The 18,315-nt window shown below is 35.5% G+C and overlaps 1 protein-coding gene across 6 annotated transcripts in view; it reads left to right on the forward strand.

Annotated features, from left to right (window-relative positions):
- LOC149676501 (zinc finger homeobox protein 3-like) overlaps positions 1 to 18,315 on the forward strand; it is a 130,890-nt gene that overhangs the window by 74,751 nt on the left and 37,824 nt on the right. The window contains exon 1 of one of the 6 annotated variants that reach the window (XM_089837517.1): positions 8,520 to 8,665. The exons of the other annotated variants lie outside the window; for them this stretch is intronic. The gene's annotated coding sequence lies outside the window, so the exon portion shown is untranslated. Of the gene's footprint in view, positions 1 to 8,519; positions 8,666 to 18,315 lie in introns of those variants that run through there. 6 annotated transcript variants of the gene reach the window in all.

Here is an 18,315-nt window from a genome sequence, read left to right on the forward strand (position 1 = left end):
CAATTAAGTAAACACTGGCTGGGGAGTACCCCTATTGGACAAAAGAGCACGTCACGTGGTACTAGGCATCCAATAGGGGTACTTCAATGGAAAGCCTAACGCGTAGTGCCATCCATTACTCTTATAACTTAATTGGCCGTATCTTCTTTAATATTGTAGATAAAAACATGGTTCCAATTTATGATATTCATTATTTTATACTCTCTTTCGATTTAAATAGCTCGTAATATCCCTTTAAAGGAATGACTAAGGTAATTGTGGTTTATTAAAAAAACTGTACAGAACATAATCAACATATTAACTTTTTTATTTAAAGGTATAACGGTTTTTGACGTCATCAAAAATATTGATTGAATTTAGGGAAGGGTCTAGAAATTACTTAGTTATTCGTGGAAAATTAAGATAAATTTGGTTTCGTACGTCTGGGTTTTTTCCCCGGAACGGTTTCTAATTAACGCTGCAACTACCTGTTAATTCATTAAGGAAATATTTCAAAGTAAGGCGTAATCAAACGATTTTAAGAAAAATTAGCAAACGTGTACGTGGAAAAAGGAAAGAAAACTCACGGAGTCTGAATTAGTGACTCATTCCCTTCTTTTTTTACCTCTCCGAGTGACGATGACGTCGCGGAAAGATATTAAACTGGACTTGTCTGTGTGTGTGTCTGTTTTTCATAGCGTTCGTAGTTGGCAAATCGGAGCAAACAAACGTGTTCGCAGAAAGCAATTTTCTGGCTAAGGTTAGGATTAAGACGTATACGCGACGATCGGCTAGGGTTACGAGAAACGTCTAGCCTTCCTTTCCAATGGCAGGGCTTCACGCAATTGCGGGTTTTCTTATCAGTTATAGTGAATCACTCGTCTTATATACCCTAAATTTCCAAAAATTGTTAAAAGAGGCATACGCTTGAATTCAAACGTCAACAATAGCTATGTTTAAAATTATTTTAGGAATAAAGTTTCTTAAAATGACTTAACTATAATTAAACTAAATTAATGACGATTAAAATAATTATTACCAATTAATTGCGTCTCGACTGGGAGAGGTTTATTTTGGTTTCCCAACTTGTTTTTTTTTTAACTCGAGATTTGTTAAACAGGAAACGTTGAAAATATTTATTTCTTTCTCTTTCTCTCCTCCACCCTTTCTATAGCATTATTTAGTTCAAATCAATTTGTTTAATTCCTTCTAATTAACTCTACCCCCTTTTACCTTCCCCCTCTACTTCTAAAAGGCATTAATAAGAATTAAGAAAAGAAAAGAAAAAAATAAATTAAATATAAAACCGCCGTTTCTAGGTTAATTACTTTAAATGGAAATGGAGTTAAAGAAAAAAATCACGCTCCTATTGGTTAAAAGCAGCCGCGTTTAATTTTTTTGTTATAATGCTATTATTCGGCAACTCACGTTCCCCCTCCTTTCTCTCCCCCACGTGTCTACGAAACGATACGTTGAATTTCGTATTAATGTAAATGAATTGGAGGTAAATGCGAATATGTCTAGTGGAAAATTAATTTTATTTTTATTTCGAACAATTTTTATTTATTCGATTTCCCTGACTTTTCCCAGGTTTTCCCCGAGCTTTTTCTATGATTTTTCATGATGTTTTTAAGGCCCAATTGTTGTTGTTCTCTATATTTATAAGAAGGGGGTAATAAGTAAACAATTTAGTTGAAATCGCACCTTTTTCAGTGTCTGGTCCAACACCTGATCTCGTACTTAAGACGGTGTTCAAAACGTCACACAGCTGAATAGTTAAAAGGCGGATATTTTAGCAACTTCAATTAAATTCTCTGACTTTGTTGAAATTCTTAAAATTCGCTGATTTCTTCCTGACCTTTTCGAGCTATTTTGAAATTCCCCGATCAAATTCCCTGATGTTTATGGTCTATTTTGAAATTCCGCGACTTTTCCTGACCTTTTTGGCCTTTTTTTAAACTCTCTGACTTTTTTATCCTATTTTAAAGTTTCCTAACTTTTCCCTGACCTTTTTTGGCCTATTTTAAAGTTTCCTAACGTTTCCCCTGACCTTTTTGGCCTATTTTAAAGTTCCCCAACTTTTCCCTGACCTCTTTGGACCTATTTTGAAATTCCCTGTTTTTCCCCTAATCTTTTTGGCTTATTTTAAACCTCCCCAACTTTTCCCTGACCTTTTTGGGCCTATTTTGATATTTCCATAGCTTTTTGCTGACCGTTTTTGGCCCATTTTGAAATTCCCTGGCCTTTTTGGGTCTATTTTAAAACTCCCTGACTTTCCCATTTAATCTCTCACCTGTAGCAGGCAATCCTGTATTATGAAATAATGTTAACTTATCCTTAGGTCGCTAAAGAGAGGTTTTAATTCAGAAGTTGAGTGGGAGTTTTTATTTTTTTATTAAAACCGGTTTTATTTTTTTACTTTCAACTTTTATTATATTAGTGGTAACTAATTGATAGGATAGGCCGAGTCATTTTATTTGAGGCCAGCAAACAACTACTTCGGGATAACTAAGGTACCTTTATTTAATTGAAAAGTAAATTCATTTTTTTAATTTTAATTCGCTGTTTTTGGAACATTTTTCTATCATTTAAATATATATTTTTTAAATATCTAAGACGTAGTTGGTGGAACATGTAGATGAGATATTCAAATTGTTTATTGGTATTTCCTTTTTGTGGAAAATCCGTGGGTCGTTTCTAGAGGATCACGAACGATTAAACTATCATTATTTTTTTAGACTCGATGAGTTTTTGTGTGTTTTTAAGTAGCTTTTATACATACGTATGGTGGGAGAAGGGTTTTTATCTGGGTCACATTTTTTTAGATTAGTAATTTTTGCCTGCCACTTACTATTTCAGTAAATTATTCGAAAAAACGGAAAAAATAGCTGTTTATTTAAACAAGATAATTTAAAACCGAATCATTTGCATTCTACCCGAATATTTTTGTACCTTTTATCATAAGTTTATAAGGTATGTACCTACCATAATTATGACACTACCTATACTATTCGTAATGCTAGAGACTTGCTTACCTAGAGCTAGTTCGAGAACGACGGAAGCGAGAATTGAAGTCCTACACTCGGTGGTTAATTTTGCAGGACTTCCATCTCCTCCTATTTAGGCTGTACTAAGCCTTTGACAGCGCCAAAACCAGAATCTCTGACATAAGTCGATTCATTACTGGCTCCAGTTTGTAACCACTAACCAGTGACAAAGTTATGGAAACAATCTTATGAACTTATGCTTTTATTAAAAGGAACGCCCACTTATATATCTATCACAATCATCATTCCTTTGTTGATCCATGGTTAGTAGAGCTGTTATGGTCCCTGAAAGGTGGGGTGGTTGTCAACGCCATTCGGCCACGTGTTTGCCATGCGTGGATTTAACGTTTAAGAGAAGAGTCACCTTCCAAGTCTACCTTTGCTTGCTTGGAACTTCCCGAAATCAACAAATGTTTATGGCTCCCAGGGACAATGACAAAATCGCGGGACCCCATTAAGACAACCATCCCTACAGGTGGCCCGGGCCCCCTGGAGGGTCAAGGTCCCGGCACCTTCCATCATACTCTCCTTTACTTTCACGAAACTCCCCGAAATTTAGGGCCCTCGAGAGTTTACGGCCCCCAGGGAAAGTGACGAAATCGCGGGCCCCCATCAAGACATCCCTACAGGTGGCCCGGGCCAGGGGAAACTGACCAAATTGAACTCCTTTCCCCGAATACCGAATGTCTAGCATTTCTTCATCCTCTGACCTGTTCAAGTTGTTCTTCTGATTTGATCCTGGAGTTCCTAGCTAAAATACTTCCATTTCCGCAATCTCTATTGCCGTTTTTCTCGATCTCCGAATTGAATTTGGGAGCAGGGGGAAAGGGCCTCCTTGAGGGGCACGTTTTTAATGGGTGTGACTAAAATACTGAACCCTCTGAACCGCTGAATTACTGAACTTGGTACTAAAATCTCTACATGGGTGAAAAACTACCATCCACTCTCATAGAGAATTCAAATAGGAGTAATAAACAAAGGCTTGAATCTCAATGGACTGAATTAAAGTGACTATTTTACTGAACTCTGAACCGCTGAACCCTCTTCATAGGTCCCATATCTTAACATAGTCTGAACTTCGGTGACTATTTTACTGAACTCTGAACCGCTGAACCCAATTTAATATTTCAATAGCTTAGCATGGTCTGAACTCGAGTGACTATTTTACTGAACTCTGAACCGCTGAACCCTGAACCGCTGAACCCAATTTAATATTTCAATAGCTTAGCATGGTCTGAACTCGAGTGACTATTTTACTGAACTCTGAACCGCTGAACCATATTTAATATTTCATTAGCTTAGCATGGTCTGAACTCGAGTGACTATTTTACTGAACTCTGAACCGCTGAACCCAATTTAATATTTCAATAGCTTAGCATGGTCTGAACTCGAGTGACTATTTTACTGAACTCTGAACCGCTGAACCATATTTAATATTTCAATAGCTTAGCATGGTCTGAACTCGAGTGACTATTTTTCTGAACTCTGAACCGCTGAACCATATTTAATTTTTACATAGCTTAACATGGTCTGAACTCGAGTGACTATTTTACTGAACTCTGAACCGCTGAACCATATTTAATTTTTACATATCTTAAAATGGTCTGAACTCGAGTGACTATTTTACTGAACTCTGAACCGCTGAACCATATTTAATATTTCAATAGCTTAGCATGGTCTGAACTCGAGTGACTATTTTTCTGAACTCTGAACCGCTGAACCATATTTAATTTTTACATAGCTTAACATGGTCTGAACTCGAGTGACTATTTTACTGAACTCTGAACCGCTGAACCATATTTAATTTTTACATATCTTAAAATGGTCTGAACTCGAGTGACTATTTTACTAAACTCTGAACCGCTGAACCCATTTTAATATTTACATAGCTTAGCATGGTCTGAACTCGAGTGACTATTTTACTGAACTCTGAACCGCTGAACCATATTTAATTTTTACATAGCTTAAAATGGTCTGAACGCGAGTGACTATTTTACTGAACTCTGAACCGCTGAACCATATTTAATATTTCAATAGCTTAGCATGGTCTGAACTCGAGTGACTATTTTACTGAACTCTGAACCGCTGAACCATATTTAATTGTTACATAGCTTAAAATGGTCTGAACTCGAGTGACTATTTTACTGAACTCTGAACCGCTGAACCCATTTTAGTATTTACATAGCTTAGCATGGTCTGAACGCGAGTGACTATTTTACTGAACTCTGAACCGCTGAACCATATTTAATTTTTACATAGCTTAACATGATCTGAACTCGAGTGACTATTTTACTGAACTCTGAACCGCTGAACCCAATTTAATATTTCAATACCTTAGCATGGTCTGAACTCGAGTGACTATTTTACTGAACTCTGAACCGCTGAACCATATTTAATTTTTACATAGCTCAGCATGGTCTGAACTCGAGTGACTATGTAAAAATTAAATATGGTTCAGCGGTTCAGAGTTCAGTAAAATAGTCACTCGAGTTCATACCATGTTAAGCTGTGTAAAAATTAAATATGGTTCAGCGGTTCAGAGTTCAGTAAAATAGTCACTCGAGTTCAGACCATGCTAAGATATTGAAATATTAAATTGGGTTCAGCGGTTCAGAGTTCAGTAAAATAGTCACTCACGTTCAGACCATGTTAAGTATGTAAATATTAAATTGGGTTCAGCGGTTCAGAGTTCAGAAAAATAGTCACTCGAGTTCAGACCATGTTAAGCTATGTAAATATTAAATATGGTTCAGCGGTTCAGAGTTCAGTAAAATAGTCACTCGAGTTCATACCATGTTAAGCTGTGTAAAAATTAAATATGGTTCAGCGGTTCAGAGTTCAGTAAAATAGTCACTCGAGTTCAGACCATGCTAAGATATTGAAATATTAAATTGGGTTCAGCGGTTCAGAGTTCAGTAAAATAGTCACTCACGTTCAGACCATGTTAAGTATGTAAATATTAAATTGGGTTCAGCGGTTCAGAGTTCAGAAAAATAGTCACCGAAGTTCAGACCATGTTAAGTATGTAAATATTAAATTGGGTTCAGCGGTTCAGAGTTCAGTAAAATAGTCACTCGAGTTCAGACCATGCTAAGCTATGTAAATATTAAATATGGTTCAGCGGTTCAGAGTTCAGTAAAATAGTCACTCGAGTTCAGACCATGCTAAGCTATGCAAATATTAAATATGGTTCAGCGGTTCAGAGTTCAGTAAAATAGTCACTCGAGTTCAGACCATGTTAAGCTATGTAAATATTAAATTGGGTTCAGCGGTTCAGAGTTAAGTAAAATAGTCACTCGAGTTCAGACCATGCTAAGCTATGTAAATATTAAATATGGTTCAGCGGTTCAGAGTTCAGTAAAATAGTCACTCGAGTTCAGACCATGTTAAGCTATGTAAATATTAAATATGGTTCAGCGGTTCAGAGTTGAGTAAAATAGTCACTCGAGTTCAGACCATGTTAAGTTATGTAAAAATTAAATATGGTTCAGCGGTTCAGAGTTCAGTAAAATAGTCACTCGAGTTCAGACCATGCTAAGCTATTCAAATATTATGTATGGTTCAGTGGTTCAGAGTTCAGTAAAATAGTCACTCGAGTTCAGACCATGCTAAGCTATTGAAATATTAAATTGGGTTCAGCGGTTCAGAGTTCAGTAAAATAGTCACCGAAGTTCAGACCATGTTAAGTATGTAAATATTAAATTGGGTTCAGCGGTTCAGAGTTCAGTAAAATAGTCACTCGAGTTCAGACCATGCTAAGCTATTGAAATATTAAATATGGTTCAGCGGTTCAGAGTTCAGTAAAATAGTCACTCGAGTTCAGACCATGTTAAGCTATGTAAATATTAAATTGGGTTCAGCGGTTCAGAGTTCAGTAAAATAGTCACTCGAGTTCAGACCATGCTAAGCTATGTAAATATTAAATTGGGTTCAGCGGTTCAGAGTTAAGTAAAATAGTCACTCGAGTTCAGACCATGCTAAGCTATGTAAATATTAAATATGGTTCAGCGGTTCAGAGTTCAGTAAAATAGTCACTCGAGTTCAGACCATGTTAAGCTATGTAAATATTAAATATGGTTCAGCGGTTCAGAGTTGAGTAAAATAGTCACTCGAGTTCAGACCATGTTAAGTTATGTAAAAATTAAATATGGTTCAGCGGTTCAGAGTTCAGTAAAATAGTCACTCGAGTTCAGACCATGCTAAGCTATTCAAATATTATGTATGGTTCAGTGGTTCAGAGTTCAGTAAAATAGTCACTCGAGTTCAGACCATGCTAAGCTATTGAAATATTAAATTGGGTTCAGCGGTTCAGAGTTCAGTAAAATAGTCACCGAAGTTCAGACCATGTTAAGTATGTAAATATTAAATTGGGTTCAGCGGTTCAGAGTTCAGTAAAATAGTCACTCGAGTTCAGACCATGCTAAGCTATTGAAATATTAAATATGGTTCAGCGGTTCAGAGTTCAGTAAAATAGTCACTCGAGTTCAGACCATGTTAAGCTATGTAAATATTAAATTGGGTTCAGCGGTTCAGAGTTCAGTAAAATAGTCACTCGAGTTCAGACCATGCTAAGCTATGTAAATATTAAATATGGTTCAGCGGTTCAGAGTTCAGTAAAATAGTCACTCGAGTTCAGACCATGTTAAGCTATGTAAAAATTAAATATGGTTCAGCGGTTCAGAGTTCAGTAAAATAGTCACTCGACTTCAGACCATGCTAAGCTATTGAAATATTAAATATGGTTCAGCGGTTCAGAGTTCAGTAAAATAGTCACTCGAGTTCAGACCATGTTAAGCTATGTAAATATTAAATTGGGTTCAGCGGTTCAGAGTTCAGTAATATAGTCACTCGAGTTCAGACCATGCTAAGCTATGTAAATATTAAATATGGTTCAGCGGTTCAGAGTTCAGTAAAATAGTCACTCGAGTTCAGACCTTGCTAAGCTATTGAAATATTAAATTGGGTTCAGCGGTTCAGAGTTCAGTAAAATAGTCACCGAAGTTCAGACTATGTTAAGATATGGGACCTATGAAGAGGGTTCAGCGGTTCAGAGTTCAGTAAAATAGTCACTTTAATTCAGTCCATTGAGATTCAAGCCTTTGTTTATTACTCCTATTTGAATTCTCTATGAGAGTGGATGGTAGTTTTTCACCCATGTAGAGATTTTAGTACCAAGTTCAGTAATTCAGCGGTTCAGAGGGTTCAGTATTTTAGTCACACCCGTTTTTAATCGTATTAACATTCGGATTAATTTTAATCTCCAATAAATATTCATCGGGTAATGTCCCCACTTCTTCTTGATTTTAAAAAATAAAGTTTCTGACTTTTGGTCCGATGTTGAAATCGTTCAATTTGGAAAATAATAAGTTTAAGTATTGCCCCCGGAACCGCGCCCTCTATTCCCCCCCCCTCCATCCAAAGATTTTGCATTTTTTTTTTCTTTTTTTTTTATTATTATTGGGAAGTTTGAGAGGTTTTGACGATTATAATTTGAGAAATATTCCAAATTAGGAACAGTCGAGTCCTTATTTAAAGGTCATTCGGCACTTGCCAAACACAAAGAAATAAAAAAAACTCTTTCGCGAATAATTGTAATAATTTCATCTTTGAGTATTGTATTTGTTATTCCTTCTTTTTGGGTAAGTTTTAATATGTTTCACAAATAACCCTTTTCATAAATAATTATTTAATTATTTTGTTTTTAAATTATCTAAAAGTAATATAATTTTTCACGAAGTTATTTTACCAAGGTGTTGGACACTACCAAGTGTCCGAACAATCCCATTTGGGCCATTTTTTGTCTCCGTCGTTTGTTAACTTTTTTCGTAATTTAGTTAAGTTCTATCCAGAGCTTTCGGTTTTTTAGGAGGAGCTAAGATTCGTGAGATAAATTTTTCACGGCCATATTGAGGTCGGTCGGTTGAATGCGGTTTTATTTAGTAAAGATGAAATCCACCAATATGGCTCTGCCTTAACCGTGGGAAGACTTAGGAAGGTTGTGACGTAGTACTTAATCAACTAAAAACTAAGCTCTCTAGTAATATAATATGGTTGCTATTTTAATTAAAGCATTTGTAGTTGGGATTGTTGAGGTGTAAATACTTTGGTTCGTAGACAGAATCAGGCAGAGAGCCGGACTTCCTCCACCGTTTCATTATCAATTCTCTCTCCTTTCTTTATTTCTAAATCACGAGATGGTATGTGTGTGTGCCTATCCCCCTTCTCCCTCAGGTTTAAAGGTGTTCACCTGCTTTTTTTATCGGGTACTTGGTTCGGAACCTTCCACGATAACCACGTGTTTTTTTAAAGGTAAAGACTCATTTAAATCGGTAAAAATTTCAAAAACACACGCCATTTAACGCGTCTATTTCTTAGTACGTATAAATACAATGATAATTTTTCAATACATCGTTTTCAGACTAGGAGAAATGATACCTTTTACACTACAGGAGTAGAGGCTATTTTATGGACAAATTGTGCAGTACCAAGTAGCCTCGCCTCCTGCAGTGTAAATGGTATCAAGTCTCCTAGTATGAAGGTTATGTATGATTTCGAAATTTTACCTTATGATTAAACGTTAGATATACTGCAGATATATTTATTGGTCTAATCAAAACAAAATCTTCCGCATTTCGCACCTATCCACCGGAAGTCCGGAAGTTGATGTCAGTTTCCTGTGACGTAGAAAATGTATTAGAGAAATGAGGCTTAGGCTTAACTTCCTTAAGCCTTATCTTATACACGATGCTAATGCTAAGCCTAGTTTGAAACTTTAAATTGAAGCCCGAAACCAGGCGCGTGAACCAACGTCTTACGTAATTATGACGCACAAAGGGGGAGAACATATTTCCCGCGCATTTCGAGAACACAATCGATTTTTGGGTGACTTTAACTATTTAAAAAATTAAAATTATATATAAAAAAAAAAACAATTGTATCTTGGTGAAATCTTAACCGATTTTGACGAATCTTGTCTTATTTTAAATAGAAAAATAACCCCTTCCTCGTTAAATTAGATATATAAAAGTGCGTTTTAAATTTAATTAAACTTGCCCTTTAATAATTACATAAATATATAAAAAAAACCTTAAATCTATTTATACATTTTTCGAGTAAGTTGGCGGCGGTGATTTACCGGGCTGTAATTACGATTACAAGATGAGACGAAACCCGGCGGGAGGAGGGGGGAGGGTTTAGGGGCATTAATGAACAGTCACGCCATCACGTACTACACCAAAACGAACCAATCAGAGTGGGTGTCTAACTAATCATTTCTACAAGTAATTTTTTTTTTAAACGCTGGGAGCCCAACAACTCCACTCTCCATCGTGACTATTTTCTTAAACCCAACGCGTATTTTTTGTGCGATTTAGTAATTAAGATTTATAGGTAGGTAGTTTAAGCGTACCTTTAAATTAAGGGGGGGGGGGCAAGGTAGCTCGGAACACGAGAGAGAGAGGGGGTGAGGAGTACGGACGATAGTGTTCTGTATCTTTTTTAGATTGGTGGTGTTTTTGATAATTGCGTATTTGACCCATAGACGGACGCGTAGGCGTATGTACATATGTATACAGGGTGTTTCTGATAGGTCTGCATGCGTAAATAAAGGGGGATGTTCTTTGGGTGCACGGTCGATTTCGAGTCGAAAATGTAACTTCTATCTCCATTTTGTTTGGCCTAAGGGACACTGTTTTCGAGTTAAGGTTGATTGGATTGGAGTATTTTACGGATGACCCCTTAAATTTAATTAAGCAACTGATTTAGACAATGATTTCTAATTTAATTAAGGGGTCACTTATATGATTCCATTTTGTTAGTCCTAAGGGTTACTGTTTGAAAGTTATGATTAATTAGACTTTTGTTTTAGGAATGATCCCATAATTAATTAAATTAGGATAGAATCACTGTCTAAATCAGTTTCTTAATTAAATTTAAGGGGGTCATCAGTAAAATACTCCCATCAAATCATAACTCGAAAACATTGTATCTTAGGGCAATTTACAAAATGGAATCGTAGAAGTTAAGTTACATTTTCGACTCAAAATCGTGCATGCACCCAAAGAACACAATCCCCTTAATTTAAACATGCAGACTTATCAGAAACCCCCTGTGTATATACGTGTATATCAATGTGAAATTTGGCACGTGTTGCTTTAGAGAGAGAAGACTTAGTACTTACTAAGTAAGCCTCAAAACTCGTACGCAATTATACCCTTAGATACCTTCTTTTATTTTTTTTAACAAATATATCCCTAGAAATAATTTATATATATATATGTATTATTTTTTTATTTCCTGAGACGACACCAGGGGCATCGATTTCCAATTTATTCAGACTCGAAAGATACCAATTTTTCCTTGAAATTAAATACGAAATACATTCATTTTAAGATTGTAATTTAGGACGGTAACTAAGGGCATTTCTGGTTGGTATAGTTGGTGTAGTGTTGGGGGAAAGGAAGTACGGACTCAAACGCAATTTAAGTACTCGCGGACATTTGTAGAGTTTGACCAAGGTCCGAGTGAGACCGGGGGAAGGGGGTAACGAAAAAAAGCGGCCTAGGCAGGAAGGAAATTCCTGTAACTTTATATGAAGAAAAACCTTTTCTTTCTCTCGCCTTTTTGACTAAATAGAGGTATTATTATACTAGCTTTTTAGCTTCGTGTCTAAAATAATTAGAAATATTATTATAAAAATAGAGAAATAATTTAGTTAAAAAGCCTAAGCTTAAGTAATAAGTATAAGTGTATGGTTGGTTTTAGTTAGGTCATAATAGAGGAATACATATAGATACTAGGAATATTTAAGCGAACGGTGGTAATATCTCTTTGAAGGGATTGAAATTTTCTTAAACAATCAACAACTCCTTTTTAAGCAATGCTAAATACGGGCCAGGTATCATGTTGAAGTGGGCTGTAGTAAACACTTTAAAATGATCAGGGATATAGGGGGAGAAAATCTCCCCGGACCCCTACTAAGCGGCAGACCCCCACTTAACCAATCAGGAGACTTGTCCCATTAGCCTTTCACTCTGTGAAGTTTGCCGCCATTTTGGTGGAAAGTTGAGGATCCACACCCCTCTGGCAAAATTTGGTCAGATATAAGGTAGAAAAATCAGTGTTTATCAATATAAAAAAAATGTTCTAATAATTTCAAGAAAAGATGAATATCGTCGTGGCCCTAGATCGCGCGAGCTAAGTCTGTCACGTGAACTGTAAGTTCAAATAAATGGCGCGTGACGTTTAGGGGGTGACGATTTATACACCCCTCCCCCGCTTCCTTTAATTCATGGAGAATGGCCCAGAAAAGGTCATGAAAAAAATTCCAAGTAGAAGAAATTTATCTGCAATTATTTTACTTTACTTTCATTTATTTTTATTTTTTTTATGCAAAAAGTTTTCTCAACTCTGATTAAGGTTAAAGTTCTCTGGAAATCCGTAATGTAGGCGATTAAATTCACGCATCGAAATACGAATTAATTGCTAAGGGAATAAAAAAAAACGTAATTACTCCGTTGCCCCCGCCCTCCTTCACCCCCACCCCCGTTGGTACTCGAGTATTTAATATTAAAACTAACCGCTTTAATGAAAACTATTCGAGTAAATCTTCTTCCCCGATCATTTATTCTTCAATATGATGACGTATTTCCGGTGCCAATATATAATAAATCTTTTTATTAATGTACAACACACACACACACACCTTTAAAGGGAGGGTGATACTTTTTATCGATTCTTTTACTAATTAATTATAGGACGTGAACAAGAAGGCAGGGCGTTGCGCGATTGGTCAAAGGTGCTAAATTAAAAAAAAAAAATTATCCATTTGAATTTTAAAATCATTCAGAGGTATTTATTAGCAGATTGGTCTTGAAATTAATTAGTACAAGAATGGATTAAAGAAAATCATTTCTCCTTTCCTTTGACTGTCCCGGTTGATATAACATTAGATTCAAATTTGTATTTTATAAATTCTCCAGGTGCATTGTGGGTTATACGCTTTAAAAAGTTATAATCCTTTTGAGTGTGGAGTGGGGGTGCAAGGCTTAGCTTCTAAAGGGAGTGGAGATGGGGGTGGTGATGATCAGAGCTTGGAATTGTGGGTAATAACTAAGGGTGGGGGTGAGGAAACAATGAAAGATAATATATTGTTCGGTGTTAAGCCAAGCGATACGAAAATTAGAAATTTAATCGTCATTAAGATTATTTCTAAATACGCTTTATTTTATTTTTCATTTTTTTTTGTTATAGTTACGTCCCAACCCTCCCACACGCTATAGTCACTGAAGTTAATTAAACCGAAGTAATCAATACAGGGAGCCCAGCGGTCCTAAAATCCTTTATATTTGAACCTGTCGTATATTATCCTTTAATTTAATCATAAAAAGTTTAATATATCCTATATTTTTTGACTTAGTCCAAGTTTTCGTATAGTTTAGCATCAAATTTGTCAAAATTTAGCACTCTTTTATCGAGATCACATTTGATTCACTAGACATGTCCGAAATTGCGGAGTTTGCTCAGGATTTTTTTTATATATTATATTTTAATTAAGTTCCTCATTTCAAAGTAAAATCCAATTTGTTATTATTTTTTAATTAGATTTTTCGACATAGTTTAAGCCGAAATAGTATTATGTATGATCATCATTTTTATTCCTATATTTTCCCATAAAAACACGTGATTTTTTTTCTCCTATAAAATCCTATAATTATGGCAAAAAAAAATTCATATTTCTCATATAATGCATTTACATATTTCACCGAGCACTCTGTCATTAAAATGATGCAACACAATAAAATAAGGGTTAAGGTAAATTTACTTCGAGTGGTAATCTACTTCTGTTTGTAATTAACACGCTAGTAAGACTTATTATTATTATATGACGATGCATGAGGAAAGAATAGAAGTTTATAAATATTGTAATGGTTACGCTTAAGATTACCGAATAATTACTAACATCCTGGCCAGCGTCCGTTATTATACCAACGCAAGAGGGGTAGCGGGGAAGAGGTACCCCCCCCTTTCACAGCGTATAATAACTTAACGTAGTATTTGAATACTTCGTTAGGGGGATATTTAATTTATTTCTGGTATGGTGGTCTGTTGATAATTAAGAATGGATTTATTATTATTATATGTCAATGAGGAAAAATTTTAAAACTTATAAATATTGTAATATAATGGTTACGCTCAGGATTACCGGATAATTACTAACATCCTGGGCACGAAATTACCACTAAGACTGGTGGAAGCGGGGGTGGAATTACCACCCCATCGGCTAGCTACCTTAAATCGCGCGGTCTCTTTGATGATATTTTTTTATAAAAAAATTTAAATTCGAAATTATTTATTAGAGAAAAAAGGAAAATAATTTTATTTTTTACTTAAGAAACTTAATTATATTTTTTTTCGGCGGGATGACTGGATGCCTTCCCGGGCCGCCCGCCCGCCTTCAGGGTGTAATTACCGTCTGCAAGAATTTAAACTTTATAATATTTATTTTTATCTTTAAAATTTACTTTTAATTTAAGCTTTAATTACTTGAGAGGGTTCATTTTGTTGTTGTTATACTCCACGTTACCTTTTTAAAGGTAAAATGTTTCCAAATTTCGAATTCAGGTGAATGCAATTATGGGGACTCTTATACAGGGTGTTTCTGAATCTGATAAGTCTGCATGCATAAGTTAATTAAGGGGGATTGTGTTCTTTGGGTTCACGTTCTATTTTGAGTCGAAAATGTAGTAACTTCTACGATTCCATTTTGTTTGCCCTAAGGGTTACCTACTGTTTTCGAGTTGAGATTCATTGGATTGGAGTATTTTACGGATGACCCCTTAAATTTAATTGAGAAACTGATTAAGACGATGATTTCTAATTTAATTATTTAAGGTGGTCCCCAAAACACTCAAGTCTAGGGCAAACAAAATTATAAATAGAAGTTACATTTTCGACTCAAAATCGTCCATGCACCCAAAGAACATCCCCTGTAATTTATGCATACAGACTTATCAATATATATCTTTGTTTAGGGAAGTTAAATTTATGTGTGGTACTATACCTTTAAATTGTAATACAAATTAAAATTATCTTGGCCAGCGAAGATATTTTTCTTTTAATGACTTTTGGTAATGCGTGGTGGTTATAATTTTTTCCAATAATCGTTCGTTTTCTCTCACACCTATTAACTCTCAAACACTCTTCTTCGGGCAAATAATTTTTTAAAACTACGTAAAAATAGTGAAGAATTTGACCCCCCAACTACCTTTTTTCTTTTTTTTTTGGTATTTTTGTGTAAAAATAAAACTTAATTCTGGCGCTCCACGGAGTCTTATTATATTTAAAAGTCTCACGATTTCTTTCGCCACTAATTTTCTCTCAATTGCTCCTAAGAAAAAAAATAAAAAGAAGTATGTTTAGAAGTGTCCCTCCCCTCCCCACCGTTTTCCACCATCCTCCAACCCTAGCACATTTTTTTTAATAGTTTTGCACTTTTGCCAGGCGTACTTGAAATTGCCGAAAATATCTCCCCAAACGAAATAAAAGCGCCCCAAATTATGTCACGATTGTTTACACCTTTTTATAATATATGGTAGGATATTCGCCATAGTTTCTTAATTTTTTTAATATACCCCCTCTGTAAGGTATTATAACTATCCAACCCCTTCATTTTTAAATTTTTAGAAACAGTTATTAAGTAATTATGTATTGGTTTAAAAATTGGTCCCGGAGGGTTAAGAAAAAAAAATTAAAAGAAACACCTGTAGAGAAATTAGTTACAACCTTCTATTGAACCTTATAAAGGTGGTATGCCAGAAGTTTTTTTTTTTTTTTTTAACATCTTAACTTTATTTAAATAACTCGAAAGGTTATTATGTTATAAGTAAATAATTTATACAGCGTGTTTCCTAATAAGTCTGACTTAAATTAAAGGGTGTGTTCTTGGGGTCAGGGGTTAAACTATGAGTGGAAAGTTTCAAAGAATATAATGGGGGTCTAAAACGTTTAGTTACGTGTAGGTAATGGGATTCCAAATATTGGTTGGCCCCAAAAACAAAGACATGTATGTGTAATAATTAGCTTTACATTACCAACGTAATTTACCGGGAAAATTACCGTAAAATTACCCGATAAATTACCGATTCTCTGTCGATAATGGGTGGAAATTTAGTAAAAAAAAATTGGACTGGAAATCGGTAAAATGGGCGACTTTTTATGGTAGTACACTTAGTTTTTATTCAAAACAGTTTTGACTTGTTGTTTTTGGTAATTTACCGTTGTATTACGGTATGATATAATATAAGCGGTAATTTAAGTCGGTATTTACCTTAAATTACCTGTAAATTACACCGACTTACACCTCTACAGTGTAAAATTTTGACAATTCGTGAAACTAACCCTCAGCTCCACAAAAATATAAAAATAAAAATTATATGAAAATTCGATATTTCTTTAGTAATGGTTTTTCTTCTTGATGAAAACTATGAGTATTTTTTTGAGAATGGGGGGTTGAAACACCATCATCTTTATATCCAGCATCTATCTATCCATTTGTTTCAAGAAAATGATCATCAGAACGAACGTCTTAGGTGATGATGCAATGAGAAGAGATAAAATAGTATTTGCTTTCCAAGTTCGAAAAGATCTCACTCATTCTCTCCAGTAAGAGAGTTGAAATAAAATGAAATTGCCTTCCTCTTCTTACTCTCTCTCTCTCTCTCTCTCTCTCTCTCTCTCTCTCTCTCTCTCTCTCTCTTTTAGTCCTAAGCCCCCAATGGTTAAGGATTGTGCGGGGGCATCTCCCCTTCCTTCCCCCTGTATCTGTTTAGAAGAAGAGTTTAAAATCGGACCACTTTCTCTCTCCCTCTCTCATATAGTCAATCAAAAACGAAACTGGATGAATTCTCCCCGATTTTCTTTATATGATGACGTAGTTGAGAAAGGGATGTAAATGTATCTGTTCGTTACGTCAATAAGGGCATACGTTTATACGTGATATGTTCCATAAGTATGACACTGCTTATACTTCGTAATGCAAGAGACTTACAGGGCTCGAGCTAGTTCGAGGGAGAACGACGGAAGCGAGAATTGAAGTCCTACACTCGGTGGTTAATTTTGCAGACCTTCCATCTAGTCCTATTTAGTCTGCATTACTAAGCCTTTGACAGCACCAAAACCAGGCGTCGCTTTACCTATCTAATCTATGACCTACGTCACTTCATGACAAGCTCCAGTTTGTAACCATTCCATCTTCTACTATTTATTCTGTACTAAGCCTTTGACAGCGCCTCACCAGGCGTCGCTTTGCGAGGATGTATGACGTTCCACCTACGTCGCTTCATGACAAGCTTATGGAATGAACATATCTTATGAACTTATGATAAGGGTGGTGATTATTACAGTATCTGATGTGGTGGGGGTTTAACCATCTAGTCTTCGTTATAGACACCTATAGCGAAGTGATCCGAGAGAGATGGGGAGTGGGAGTGAGAGAGAGGGAGAGAAAGAGTGGATAAATTTTGATGGAGATGTTTTTCTCTCCTCTAGCTCCTTCTGCTCTTTTGGAAAACCATTTCGATATGTAATCTGTTTGTTATATATGGTTCTCTCTCTCTCCCTCTCGTTATAACAACATTCGAGAATCAAAGACTGCCAATTTTTACAAGAAATAAAATAATATAGAAACTGGACTCCCTCCTCTCGATCCCCTTTTCTTAAAATTAGAAGGGATGAAATACGAAATTATCCCCACTCCCCCAAGTGTGTTTATCGGGGAATAGGCACTTTCAAGAGTGTAATTGGTCTATTCTAAGGTGATTTAAAAGTGATTTGAAATATATATTATATATTGGCCTACCTAGTCTTCAATACAAATGGCGGTGTGAATATATCGAGGTATTTTTGTATATGTGTACAGGGTGTTTTTGATAAGTCTGCCATATTCTTGGTTGCATGTACGATTTTGAGTCGAAAATGTAACTTCTATCTCCATTTTGATTGCCCTAAGGGTTAGCTACTGTTTTCGAGTTATGATTTGACGTGTTTTATTGATGACCCCTTAATTAATTAAATTAGAAATCATTGTCTTAATCAGTTTCTTAATTAAATTTAAGGGGTCATCCGTAAAATACTGCAATCCAATCTTAACTCGAAAACAGTGTCCCTTAGTAGAATCAAAATGGAATCGTAGAAGTTACTACATTTTCGACTCAAAATCGACCGTGCTCCCTATGAACTTACCCCTTAATTAATTTATGCATGCAGACTTATCAGAAACACCCTGTATCTA

The sequence above is a fragment of the Phalangium opilio genome, unplaced genomic scaffold (genome assembly GCF_054372755.1).
Source record: "Phalangium opilio isolate 3A_F unplaced genomic scaffold, DU_Popi_V2 ptg000045l_1, whole genome shotgun sequence".
Taxonomy (NCBI): Eukaryota; Metazoa; Arthropoda; class Arachnida; order Opiliones; family Phalangiidae; genus Phalangium; species Phalangium opilio.